The following is an 11,785-nucleotide window of genomic DNA, read 5'->3' on the forward strand; positions in this document are numbered from 1 at the left end:
GGGTTAAATATATTGGCAAAGAAAATTTCTTGATGATCTTGATGATGGTATCATCTCACAATCCATTTTCTGTCTGCCATATTCCTATTACCCTTGTGTATATTGTTTTTCTGATCATCCACACACATTATCATTGAATGAAAAAGAAGGCACAATATTCTTGTGTTACAAAGAGCAATGAAAGAATGGAACAATCATCCAAAGTGCTTCTTGACAGGGATGGTCTTCCATGCATCTCTGACTTTGGTTTGGTTTATCATTGCTTTTGGACCCTGTTCATGACATTGCAAGGTTAGGAGGGAACAAGGCACCTGAACAAGTAGAAACAAAGAGACTATATCAACAAGAAGTGAACAATGTTAGAGTCTTGTTAATGGAAGTTGTTACAGAAACTTCAATGCAAAACTCTTTCTCTACAATACTATACGTCCAGTGCCATAGCATTTGGTCACTAAACTTCCCTTGTGATCTTATTAAAGCAATGAGGCCTTTCATCTTAGCTCTTTGTGTTCTTGTGCTATTCTCCTGTGCAAGTGCTTATGATCCCTGGGATCCAACTGGAAATATCACAATCAAATAGGATGTAATTAATGTCTTGAACAACACTCTCTTTGTGAAGATTCTTGTGATTGAGATCTTTGGTAGTGCACTTGTACTATTTGGAGTTATTGTTGGAATTGTTATGTCAGCTCAAGCAATATGGCCAACAAAAGTTTAGTTTTTGTTACATTAGAAGCATGGAAATGAAGAAACTATGATTGAGCACAATATATTTTCCGATATATTAACATGTCTACCACCAATTATCTTCATCTCATTCATACTCTCTCTTTTTTTATTTACCTCTCTCATTAAACACACAACATCATTATAGTGTGTTTTTTACATGATTGAAGCATCATATTAGGGTCGAGGTTCTTATACGTTTTTCTTCTTTCTTTCATCATTAATGGTTGATTTGCTTCTGTCCATGGTGGTTAAGCTCAGATATAACTTTTGCCACATGGATGGTTAAACATTGGATGGTTAGCTTCTGTCCATGGTGGTAAAGCATAGATATAGATTTTGTCATGGCTGATTAAGTGTTTGATGATATAGCTTCTGCCATGAGTGGTTAAGATCGTTATTGCTTCAAGTCAATTCCAAATTGAGAGTTTAAATTTTTTACTCTCCGGCTTGAGATTGTATCATGTAAATAATAGTGCATGTGAATATGGGAGATTATATTGGTCAGATGGTTAGTTAGTTTTGGTGTTAGGTTAGTTAGTTTTTTATTCCCTTTATATAGAGAATTCAATATAACTTTGTAAATCATCAATTCAATAATCATTCAATGAATGATTTTCTCATTCTTTCTTTCTTGCTTTATCAAGATTCATGCATGGCTCCTACCATTTTAACAGCAACAATTCTAAATGGCACGAAATAATACTTATTGACTGAGTCACGACCAGGTCGCTCTCTTTAAGACATTTCAGGGCACTGCCCAAAATTTGCAAGTAGACTATCAACCATGCCGTCCCTAGGATAAAACAGTTCATATATCTGTTATCAAATTCTTACTACACTATAAGAACCGATCTCGAATACACCCACCACAATATGGCTACCAGTGCAATTCTCGAAATTCCCACAATATGGCTACCTCTGCCAATTCTTGAAATTTCCACAAATTGGTTGTCTGTGCCAATTCTTAGTGTGCAGAAAGAAAATGGGAGAAGTTTGTAGGACATGCGTCGGCGGAAAATATGAGGGAGAAATAAAAAGTTAAATGAAAATGCATTCAACTTGGAGCGAGAAAATATGAAGGGAAGAGACTTCTATCTATAACATGAGATTTTTTACAAGTTCATCATCTCTCCAATGTGGGACTAGGGAGTTGTTTTTCCAAAACTCTTCTATGTGGGACTTGAGAGATTTTTAGATTTCACATCCAAAAGTTCTCACTAATGACTTCCAACAAACCAAGTTCCAACAGTCCCCCACTTGAAATTAAAAATGATTTCCGAGAATTTTTATGGTCTCAATAAGATTGTGCATAAACAAAAGTGTCATGCAACTTGAACCTTTGCATAATGAGTAATATCCAGATTTTACTAGAGTGACTCGTAGTCTTGAACTCTATCTCTGACATCTAACCATACATAACCTTTTCAAAGGTGTATTATGTAAAGTCTTTACGTTAAAGGTCATGCACGTCTATCCCAGTATAGTGAACGCTCTAGAAATTTATGCCAAAACATTTCATAGGAAGCGGCTCCCACTTCCACATTCACATAGGTGAGTCTATCAAGAGTACTCATGTAGCCTAGGTACTCCACTCCAATTGGAGTATAGATCTCATTAAGAGTTTAACTCATCCTTACATATGTTGCAGGAATCATGCTTCTCATAATTTAATAGGATGTTCATTCTCATATCACTTTACAACTTGTTATTACCCATTGAACCTATTTATTGGGATCTCCAGTCAGTTAGGTCGAGTTACCATCATGAGTGATCCTCGTTTTAAGGGCAATAGTCTCATACTTTTAGAAGTATTATGAACTTTCTCTCTAGCTAGTCCTTTCATCAAAGGGTCTACTAAGTTATTCTCGGTGCGTAAATTAGCCACTCTAACAGCTCCTATAGAGAGTAAATTTCTAATGGTGTTGTGCTTACAACGTATTTGTCATTTCTTACCGTTATAAGAGTGGTTCTCAATTTTTGTGATAGTCGGGTACTATCACAATGGATCAACACAATTGGTATTGGTTTTTCCCATAGGGGAATCTCTGCAACCAAGCTTCTCAGCTAACTTGCATCTTTACTAGGTGTTTCTAGTGCTATCATCTCAACTTCCATAGTAGATTGAGCCAAAATAGTTTGTTTCTTTCACTTCCAAGAAACAGACCCACCAGCTATGCTAAATATATAGCCATTGGTTGCTTTGGAATCATATGAAAGAGTGTTCCAATCAGCATCGTTGAATCCTTCTAGGACAGCTGGAAACCTTCGACAATGTAATCCAAGGTTAATGTTTTCTTAAGGTATCTCATTACCCATTCTATAGCATGTTAATGCTCCATACTAGATCTACTGGTAAACCTGCATAATAATCCCACAACATAGGCAATTTTGGGTCTAGTGCAATCAGTGGCATACTAAAGGCTGCCAATTATGCTAGCATACTCAGTTTGTCTTACACCTTCACCATTGATCCTAAAGAGTTTTACACTTGGATTATATGGTGTGCTAGCAGGTTATAGTCAAAGTACTTATATTTCTTTAAGATCTTTTCCACATAGTGAGATTGATCCAAAGAAATTCCTTCTTTTGACCTAATAATTTTTATACCAAGGATTACACATGCCTCTCCAATGTCTTTCACATCAAAGTTGTTATACAATAATGATTTCACATTATTCACAATATGAATGTTGGACCAAATATGAGTAGGTCGTCTACATAGAGACATATGATAGTACACTTGTCATTTTCGAATTTGTAATAAATGCATTTGTCACCTTCATTAACCTTAAACTCATTCGACACCATTAAGTTGTTATACAATAATGATTTCACATTATTCACAATATGAATGTTGGAACAAATATGAGTAGGTCGTCTACATAGAGACATATGATAGTACACATCATTTTCGAATTTGTAATAAATGCATTTGTCACCTTCATTAACCTTAAACTCATTCGACACCATTAAGTTGTTAAACTTTTGATGTCACTATTTAGGTGCTTCCTTAAGACCATACAACGAGTTGTCTAACTTGCAAACCTTATTTTCTTGCCCATGTATTACAATACTCTGAGGTTGTTCCATAAAGATCTCTTCTACCAAACCATCATTTAAAAAAATAGTCTTAAGATCCATTTAATGTACTAATGAATTATGTATCACAATGAGCGATATTAGTACTCTAATGGATATAATTCTAGTAATAGGTGAAAATGTAACGAAGAAATTTACATTCTCCATTTCCCTGAAACTCTTAGCTACAAGGTGAGCCTTGTATTTATCCACTCTGCCATGAGGTTTCAGTTTCTTTTTCAATACCCACTTACAACCAATAAGTTTGCAACTAGGAGGCAAGACAGCTAAATGTCAGGTCTTTTTCGACTCTAGAGATTCATCTCATCACTTATGGCCCCTTGCCACAAATTAGCATCCAAAGAAGTAAAAGCTTCTCGGAGTGTTGGTCGATCCTCTTTCAATGTATAGACCATATAATTAGGTACATACTCTCTAGCAGTTTTTGGCCTCTTACTTCTTCTATGTTCTATTTCTAACTCATCGTTATTATCATTATTGTTAATCACAGGCATGTGACTAGTTGATGTGCCCCCACTATTCCTCAATTTAAAAGGGAATTTCTTTTTCATTGAAATTAGCATCGTTTAGACTCAATGGTCACTTTTGCGTTAAGGTCATAAAACTTGTACGTCTTGTTGTTTACAACATACCCAATGAATACACATTCATATGCTCTATGAGTTTAACTCTATAGGGGAAAAACATTAAAAATAATTTCATGAAGAATTCTATGTATATTATAGGACTGAGAATCTACTTATTTATTATTAGACATCTAATACTTGAGGTAGTGGCTAACATCATTTTTTTAGTCTCACCTTCCTCAATATCATATTTCTTTACAAGTACATACCAAATTAATTTGGCAAACTTGTATAGCCTATGGTAATCATAGAGATTATATGACAACCTATTCAGAATGAAATTCTTACAAAAGTAATCATTTTCATTCCAAAGAGCTATATCAATAGCTTGTTTATCCCTTTCCTTTTTTTTTAGTTTTTTCTGACAACATTGGGACATCGGTTTTCAGAACATGCGCAACTTTTCTCATAATGAGCAAAAATTCTATCTTATGTTGCCACCATTTGAAGTTAGTCCCATCAAACCGAAATAGTTTGTTCAGGTCAAAGGTGTTCGATCCAGTAATATTATCGACGAATGCCATTGCAGTAGAAACGTCTTAAAATTGTAGTTATCATGGCTTGCAACGATTCTAAATGACACGAAATAATACTTACTGGTTGAGCCATGACCAGATCGCTCTCTTTAAGACGATTCGTGTCACTGCCCAAAATGTGCAAGCAGACTATTAACCACGCTGTCCCTAGGATAAAACAGCGCATATCTCTATTATCGAATTCTTACTACACTATAAGAACCAATCTCCAATACACCCACCACAATATGGCTACTAGTACCAATTCTCGAAATTCCCACAATATGGCTACCTGTGCCAATTCTTTTCCCACAATCTAACTTCCAATGTTAGTTCTCGAAATGCCCTCAATATGACTACTTGTGTTAATTCTTATCCCACAATCTCACTACCAGTGTCAGTTCTCGAAATGCCCACAATATGGCTAACCGTGCCAATTGTTTCCCTCAATACTACCAGTGTCAGTTCTCAAAATTCTCACAATTTGGCTGCTTGTGCAAAAAAGTGTCTGCAAAAAATATGAGGGAGAATGAAAAGATTGAATGAAAACGCATTCAACTTGGGGAGAGAAAATATGAAGGAATGAGACTTCTATTTGTAACATGAAATTTTTTCCAAGTTCCTCATCTCTCCAATGTGGGACTTGGAGTTGTTTTTCTAAACTCTTCTATGTGGAACTTGGAAGTTTTTTAGATTTTACACCCAAAAATTCGCACTAATGACTTCCAACAAACCAAGTGCCAACAGTTTTCAAGTAATAAAAAGATTGATCCCACAAAAATTAGAAATATCTTTTGATTATGCTTATTAATTAATTATTCTTTAAACATTGTTTGATTTAACTTAAAATGATTTGAGATAATGATTGGATATAATTAGATAAAAAAAAATCAGAAGATATATATGATGGATTTAAAGATAAGAAACTTGTTTCTAGGACAAGGTTAGCGCTTAATTTAGTGAATCATTGTTATCACAATCGTTTCATGAACATGTGGAGGCTCACCACCTAATTGAAGGTTAAGTTCTCTCTCGAGATATAATACTTGTATTTGATTGAAGACCGTACCTACTCTTGTGGCACATGATTCAATTGGGTCCCTTATTTGGTCTTCTTGTCAATCTCTCAATGACATCCTAATAAAATCTTCCGAGAATCCTATAACTAATCTCATGTTCTAATACTCAAACTCAGATTCTATAGGTCTAGTAGTTGGGCTATTCTTTCTATATTTCCCAATCTACCTTATGCAAGTGAACCTATAGCCAATAAGCCGACACGTTAGAATTTTAGTAGCATCTAAACCACAACACTCATAGAATGACTAAAGATAACAACTCATCGCCTAATAGTAAAGGGGCATCACCCTTTAACCCAAAAACTAATCAAACTACTCACTCATGATAATAAAGAAATAGAAAACATTTCTATTGAAGAATAAAGAAAATAATACATGAATCATATTCTTTAATTGTGAGTGTAACTCCTATTTTGCTCACTCCAATTGTATGTTTACATGAAGTCACAAAACATTTATTTATAGGAATAATTTTTGTGATTATCTCTTCAAAACTTAAGAAATATCAAATAAAACTATATCATAGTCTTCAATTTATTATACATTGGATTTACCTTTGCCATCAATATGATTTATAAAATCCAACCAGATTAAATTCAATTTAAATCCTATATTGTCTTTACATTATATTATCCTATAACAAGTCAGTCATCATCAAATCATATATTTTATTTTATTGATTTTTTTTGAAGCTTTTTTCAATAAATTTGCACAAAATAATAGATAACTCACATTTAATACAACAAATACTAAAATAAAGAATGTTGTGTGAAAGAGTTGGGAGTGACTTGGTGAAAAAAAAGAATATTATATGTAGCTAATGAGAGTGAAAAATTAGAAGAATTGTGAAGAAGAGACAAAAATCCATAGTGGATTAAGTAGGATTACTTGGTTATACAATTGACACTTTCTTACTTTCTAAAATTATTTAAAATCCTTTACGTTAGAGGAGTGAATGCTCTACTTTTACTATTTAATGAAAGCTCGTATAAAAATAAGAAAATTAATTAGAGCACTCAATACTCCTATTTTAATGTGTGGAAAAGTAAGTCTCATATCACTTATCTCATTGTCTAGAGAATAGTTTAAATACCTATTGGACTACTCCTCACATTACCTATTAGTATTGAGATGGAATCTTAATATGATATTAAGAGCCACATGATTTTTTTCCCCACTTCTCCGTCTCTCCAAACCTTCCTTTCATGGTCACACAAATCACTCAATTCTAGTTCTTGCCAACACCACCAGCCCCAACTCAATCTCCAAATTCCCTCCATCAATATCAAACTGGAACAAGACAATTACTCCTTATGGCGTTCTACCGTTGTCTTTGCTCTTGAGACCTTCGATCTTGAGACTTTCATTCTACATCCTTCTCCACCATCGGAGACTCGGGCTATCACTACCGATGATGGTGCTTCAACCATCGAACAAAATCCTGATTTTTCTGTCTGGAAAAAGTGAGGTCGGTTTGTATTACTTTGGATTAAATACACCCTCTCTGATCGAGCACTGTCCCTGGTTGTTCGTGCTACATCCTCTCACATTGCCTGGACTGCCATTGAAAAGACGTTCCAGTCTTAGACCAAGGCTCGTCGTATGGCTATGAAGGTTTTGTTGCAGACTCTTCTCAAGGGGTCTCCCTCTTTATGTTAGAATAGATTGAGCGAAAACGCTCCATTGTTGACTCCCTTGCAAAGAATCTTCATCCCATCTCCAAAGAAGATCTCCTTGGATACATCTTAAGTGGCCTTGATTCCTCCTACGGTACTTTCTCTGCCGCATGCATGATGAAATCTAATGATGTCTCTGTTGATGATCTAGTTGGTCTCCTTCTTCAAGAGGAGGCTCGCCTCAAACAACAACATGCTTGCCACACTATTGTCATGTCTCACACCACCACTCCGGCCTCACTTCTCTCTGGCTCCTCTATGCTCACTACAAATTAGTCATTTAACATGTTGCCTTCCAACGCTAACAATGGAGCTGTTTTTCCCTCAAATCGCAGCAACGACAATCGCCGTTGTCATCCTATGTCTTTGTTGATGATCTAGTTGGTCTCATTCTTCAAGAGGAGGCTCGCCTCAAACAGGAACATGCTCACAACACTATTGTCGTGCCTCACACCACCACTTCGACCTCGATTCTCTCTAGCTCCTCTACTTTTACTACAAATCGGTCATTTAATAGGTTATCTTCAAACTCCAACAATGGAGTTGTTTTCCCTCAAATCGAGCAACGACAATCACGTGCTAAACAAAGCCAGCCCTCCACATCCCATTATCGACATGTTGACCATAACACTTATCCTATAACCACTAGGGCTCAAACCAACTCCTTGAAACCCAAAACTTTCAACACCACTCTCTTCTCTTTAGCCATTGAGCCTCGCACTTACACCCAAGCCATCCAACACCCTTGCTGGCAGCAAGCAATGAAAACTGAATATGAATGTTGTCATGAGAAATAACATTTGGTCTCTTATTTCTTGTCCTACTAATGTCAATTTTGTTCGTTGTATACGGATTTTTAGGATTAAGCAGCACTCAGATGGTTCAATTGAGCATCACAAAGCTCATTTGGTTGCCCAAGGATTAAGACAAGAAGCAAGCATTGCTTTCTTTAACACATTCAACCCGATTATTAAGCTGACTACAATTCGGTTGGTCCTTGTAACGCCCCGAAAATCACTTCATAATTACTATATTTAATCTCTTGGAAAAATTGGTAATTTTTTTTCTTTAATGTAACATATAACATACAAATCATTTTTTCCATTTTATCTATTCTCTTTCAAGACTTCACATTTTCAAACCTTTGTGAAAATAATTTCTTAATACTTAAAATGTAATTGAATGAAACAAATTCTTTTCTGAATACTTCTCAGTGATCAATTCTTGAATTTGTAATACATACATCATGGTTTACAAAATACAAGGCGGAGTCTATACTTTGCCCCTAACAAAGACTAAAATTACAAATAAAAATAAAATAATATTGGGGGCGCTGGCATTACAAAAGTATCCTACACAGGTTCCCTATCAAAAGAAAGAAAGAGCTCTTAGACCAGTGGTGCATTGGAAACCTCACTCGGGTCTTCCTCGATCTCCGAGTCTGAAGAGATCTCTATAACCTCCACCGAATCCTCTATGTAAATTAACTCTACATAGTCATCGACCTCGTCCTCCACCACCTCATCTGCTGCCCAATCCATTAAGGTTTCGGGGTGTACTCCCTAGGCCCCGATGAAGTAGCCATGCCTGCTCCTTCCGCCCCTCTTGACATTGTGTCAGTAGATGAGAATCCCGGTTGGGGCCAGGTCCTGACAACCTCCGATCTGCCTTGTGCCTCAGCTGGTGCGGATGGACCGGCAGGTATGAACCATCACTCTGGTAGGGTGAACGATGCTTCCCGAACTACGTAATATGAGATGCAACACAGAGCCACCACATACGAGATCCAATTCCAGGTCGCAGGGACCAGTGTAGGTGTATCTGTTTCCTTCAACGCTCCATGCCCCATCCTGGGACATAGTAAAGCGGTAGCCCCTGATCATCGTCGATCTGTCCATATAAACATGGATGTAGACGAGTACACCAAAAAGAAAGAGAGGGAGTAAAACATGAAAAACTTATCATTGACGTCGTGGAATTACATAGAATATCACCCCAAGACAAAGAACAAGTATAGATATATCATATGATCATACACACATGTATTAATGATGAGTTAAGTATAAAACTTATGATTTTAGAATCAATATCGATAAATACCATGTATGCATGTAATGCATATGACCACCTCATTACACCATTATCCCCCCAATAACTATTCGGAAATAACCGAGAGTACAAGTCTCATAACAAGCCGATTTGATCACACCAAAACTTATTCCTCTCAAGGATATATATATATATATATATATATATATATATGATCCATCTGTTCCAACGAACTGTCCATTTCAGGATGGTGTCGTATCAAACATTTTCTACGCATCCCTCTCATCGGTCCTGATTGGAAAGAGGGGTTGTTAGAGATCATCTAGTTTGTGATGTGAGCACTGTCCGATCCAACAGAATACCTCATCCAGGAATAAACGGGACTTGTCTCACCTAGACTCTCCCTCAAGACTTTGTTGACAAATCACTGCCATCACCATCCCTCTCAACATCTCGGGGCTTCTCCCGTAAATTTCCTCTCCACTACTTCATTATTCACAATGAATATGCACACTAACCGAAGTTAGCAAGTTAAATCTGTTAATCCATCTTTTATAATGATCTACCCATCCTAAGACATATCCCATCGGGAATGCTTCTAGTGGGACCCCAATTTAACATTTAAACCATAGAGAATAAACCTCAACACCACTACGAATCATCGGTGAATCACCCTGGACAGCTCTCAAGCCAAGCCTCTTACGGTCAAACGATCTCGCTGCGTGGGCATAATATAACACTGGCGGACCTCGTCCTTAACCATGCAATTCTTTACATACAGCACTTTAGATTTGGCAACTTTGTTTTGTATCATTTCCAAGAATTTCATATAATTATTCATCTTTACAACATTTACTTATTGAAAGAACATTATCTCCAATAAAGGTGTTTTAGTTTTTATTGAATAAGATTGCAAGTGAATGAATTCTTGATGGAAAAAATGCCATTAGACTCTCGCACATGTGAGAGTTATCGTTCAGACGACATAAGAAGTCTTATCTGTATGGAGCCCTCTCACTCAAGCGGGAGCTATCTTGCTCAAGCAAGGGAATCATCATTTTTATAAGGCACTTGTGGCTCAAGCGAGAGCTGTCTCGCTTAAGCAAGAAAACAACCAGTTTTCTTTGTGCATATTTCAGCTCAGGCGAGAGCTGTCTCGCCCAAGCCAGAAAACCCGTTTTCTCTGGATACTTCTCGTTCAAGTGAGAGCCATCTCGCTCAAGCGAGAAAAGCTTGAAACTTAGTTAAATTTCTTTTCTCAATGAAAAGTTTTCTCATTTATAACACATGTTTTAAGCCTTGAATTTAAAAATTATCTCATACATATAATTCTTAGAATAATTATTTGAGAAATATTAAAAAGGAATAATCAAGGCATCTTCATACATAAACATAACCTAACATAATTTGGCATAAGAAATATTGTTGTACTTAATCCGAACAAACAGACAATTGATTAAGTATAAGCTTTCTTAATACCCAAGATAATTCCAAACTTGTGAGGGAGTTTGAAGATCGTGATGCATATTCGGACACCACTGTGTCATATGTTTTCTCTCTCACCTGAGTGTGTCGTGCAGATTGTTTCCTCGATTCCAGGTGAGCTTAATTCGTCGGGTCTTTTCTCGAACTCTTCATCATGCCAAAATAAAAATAATCTTCATCATGCTAAAATCAAAATAACGCTAATTAGGTCACATTGATAATTATTATTCTTACGAAATAACATTTTATGCGAAAATAAAACTTCCGATCTAAAATGAACTTAATCGCTTTCATCCATTTGATTCAAGGTTAGGTATTTCTTGAATCATCATTTATCATTGAAAGTCTTACAACACAACGACACTTTCTAAAGTAAAGTTTTAACAAAATTATAACGGAATTATGTAAAAATTCGTGGATATAAACCAGGTTAGTTCCTAGGAAAGAGATGTGGGTCATAAAGATACACTTAAATACCAAGTCTTTCCTTAGACAAAAATTTTTCTAGACATGTATTTCCACTTCAT

General features: G+C 36.1%; 1 long non-coding RNA gene across 1 annotated transcript in view; it reads right to left on the minus strand.

Moving 5' to 3' along the window:
• LOC109342388 overlaps positions 611 to 11,785 on the minus strand; it is an 11,826-nt gene continuing 651 nt past the window's right edge. The window contains exons 2-3 of the long non-coding RNA XR_002107055.1: positions 11,623 to 11,625; positions 611 to 793 (exon numbers count right to left, since the gene is read on the minus strand). This is a non-coding gene — a long non-coding RNA (uncharacterized LOC109342388). The remainder of the gene's footprint in view (positions 794 to 11,622; positions 11,626 to 11,785) is intronic.

The sequence above is a fragment of the Lupinus angustifolius genome, chromosome LG01 (assembly GCF_001865875.1).
Source record: "Lupinus angustifolius cultivar Tanjil chromosome LG01, LupAngTanjil_v1.0, whole genome shotgun sequence".
NCBI lineage: Eukaryota > Viridiplantae > Streptophyta > Magnoliopsida > Fabales > Fabaceae > Lupinus > Lupinus angustifolius.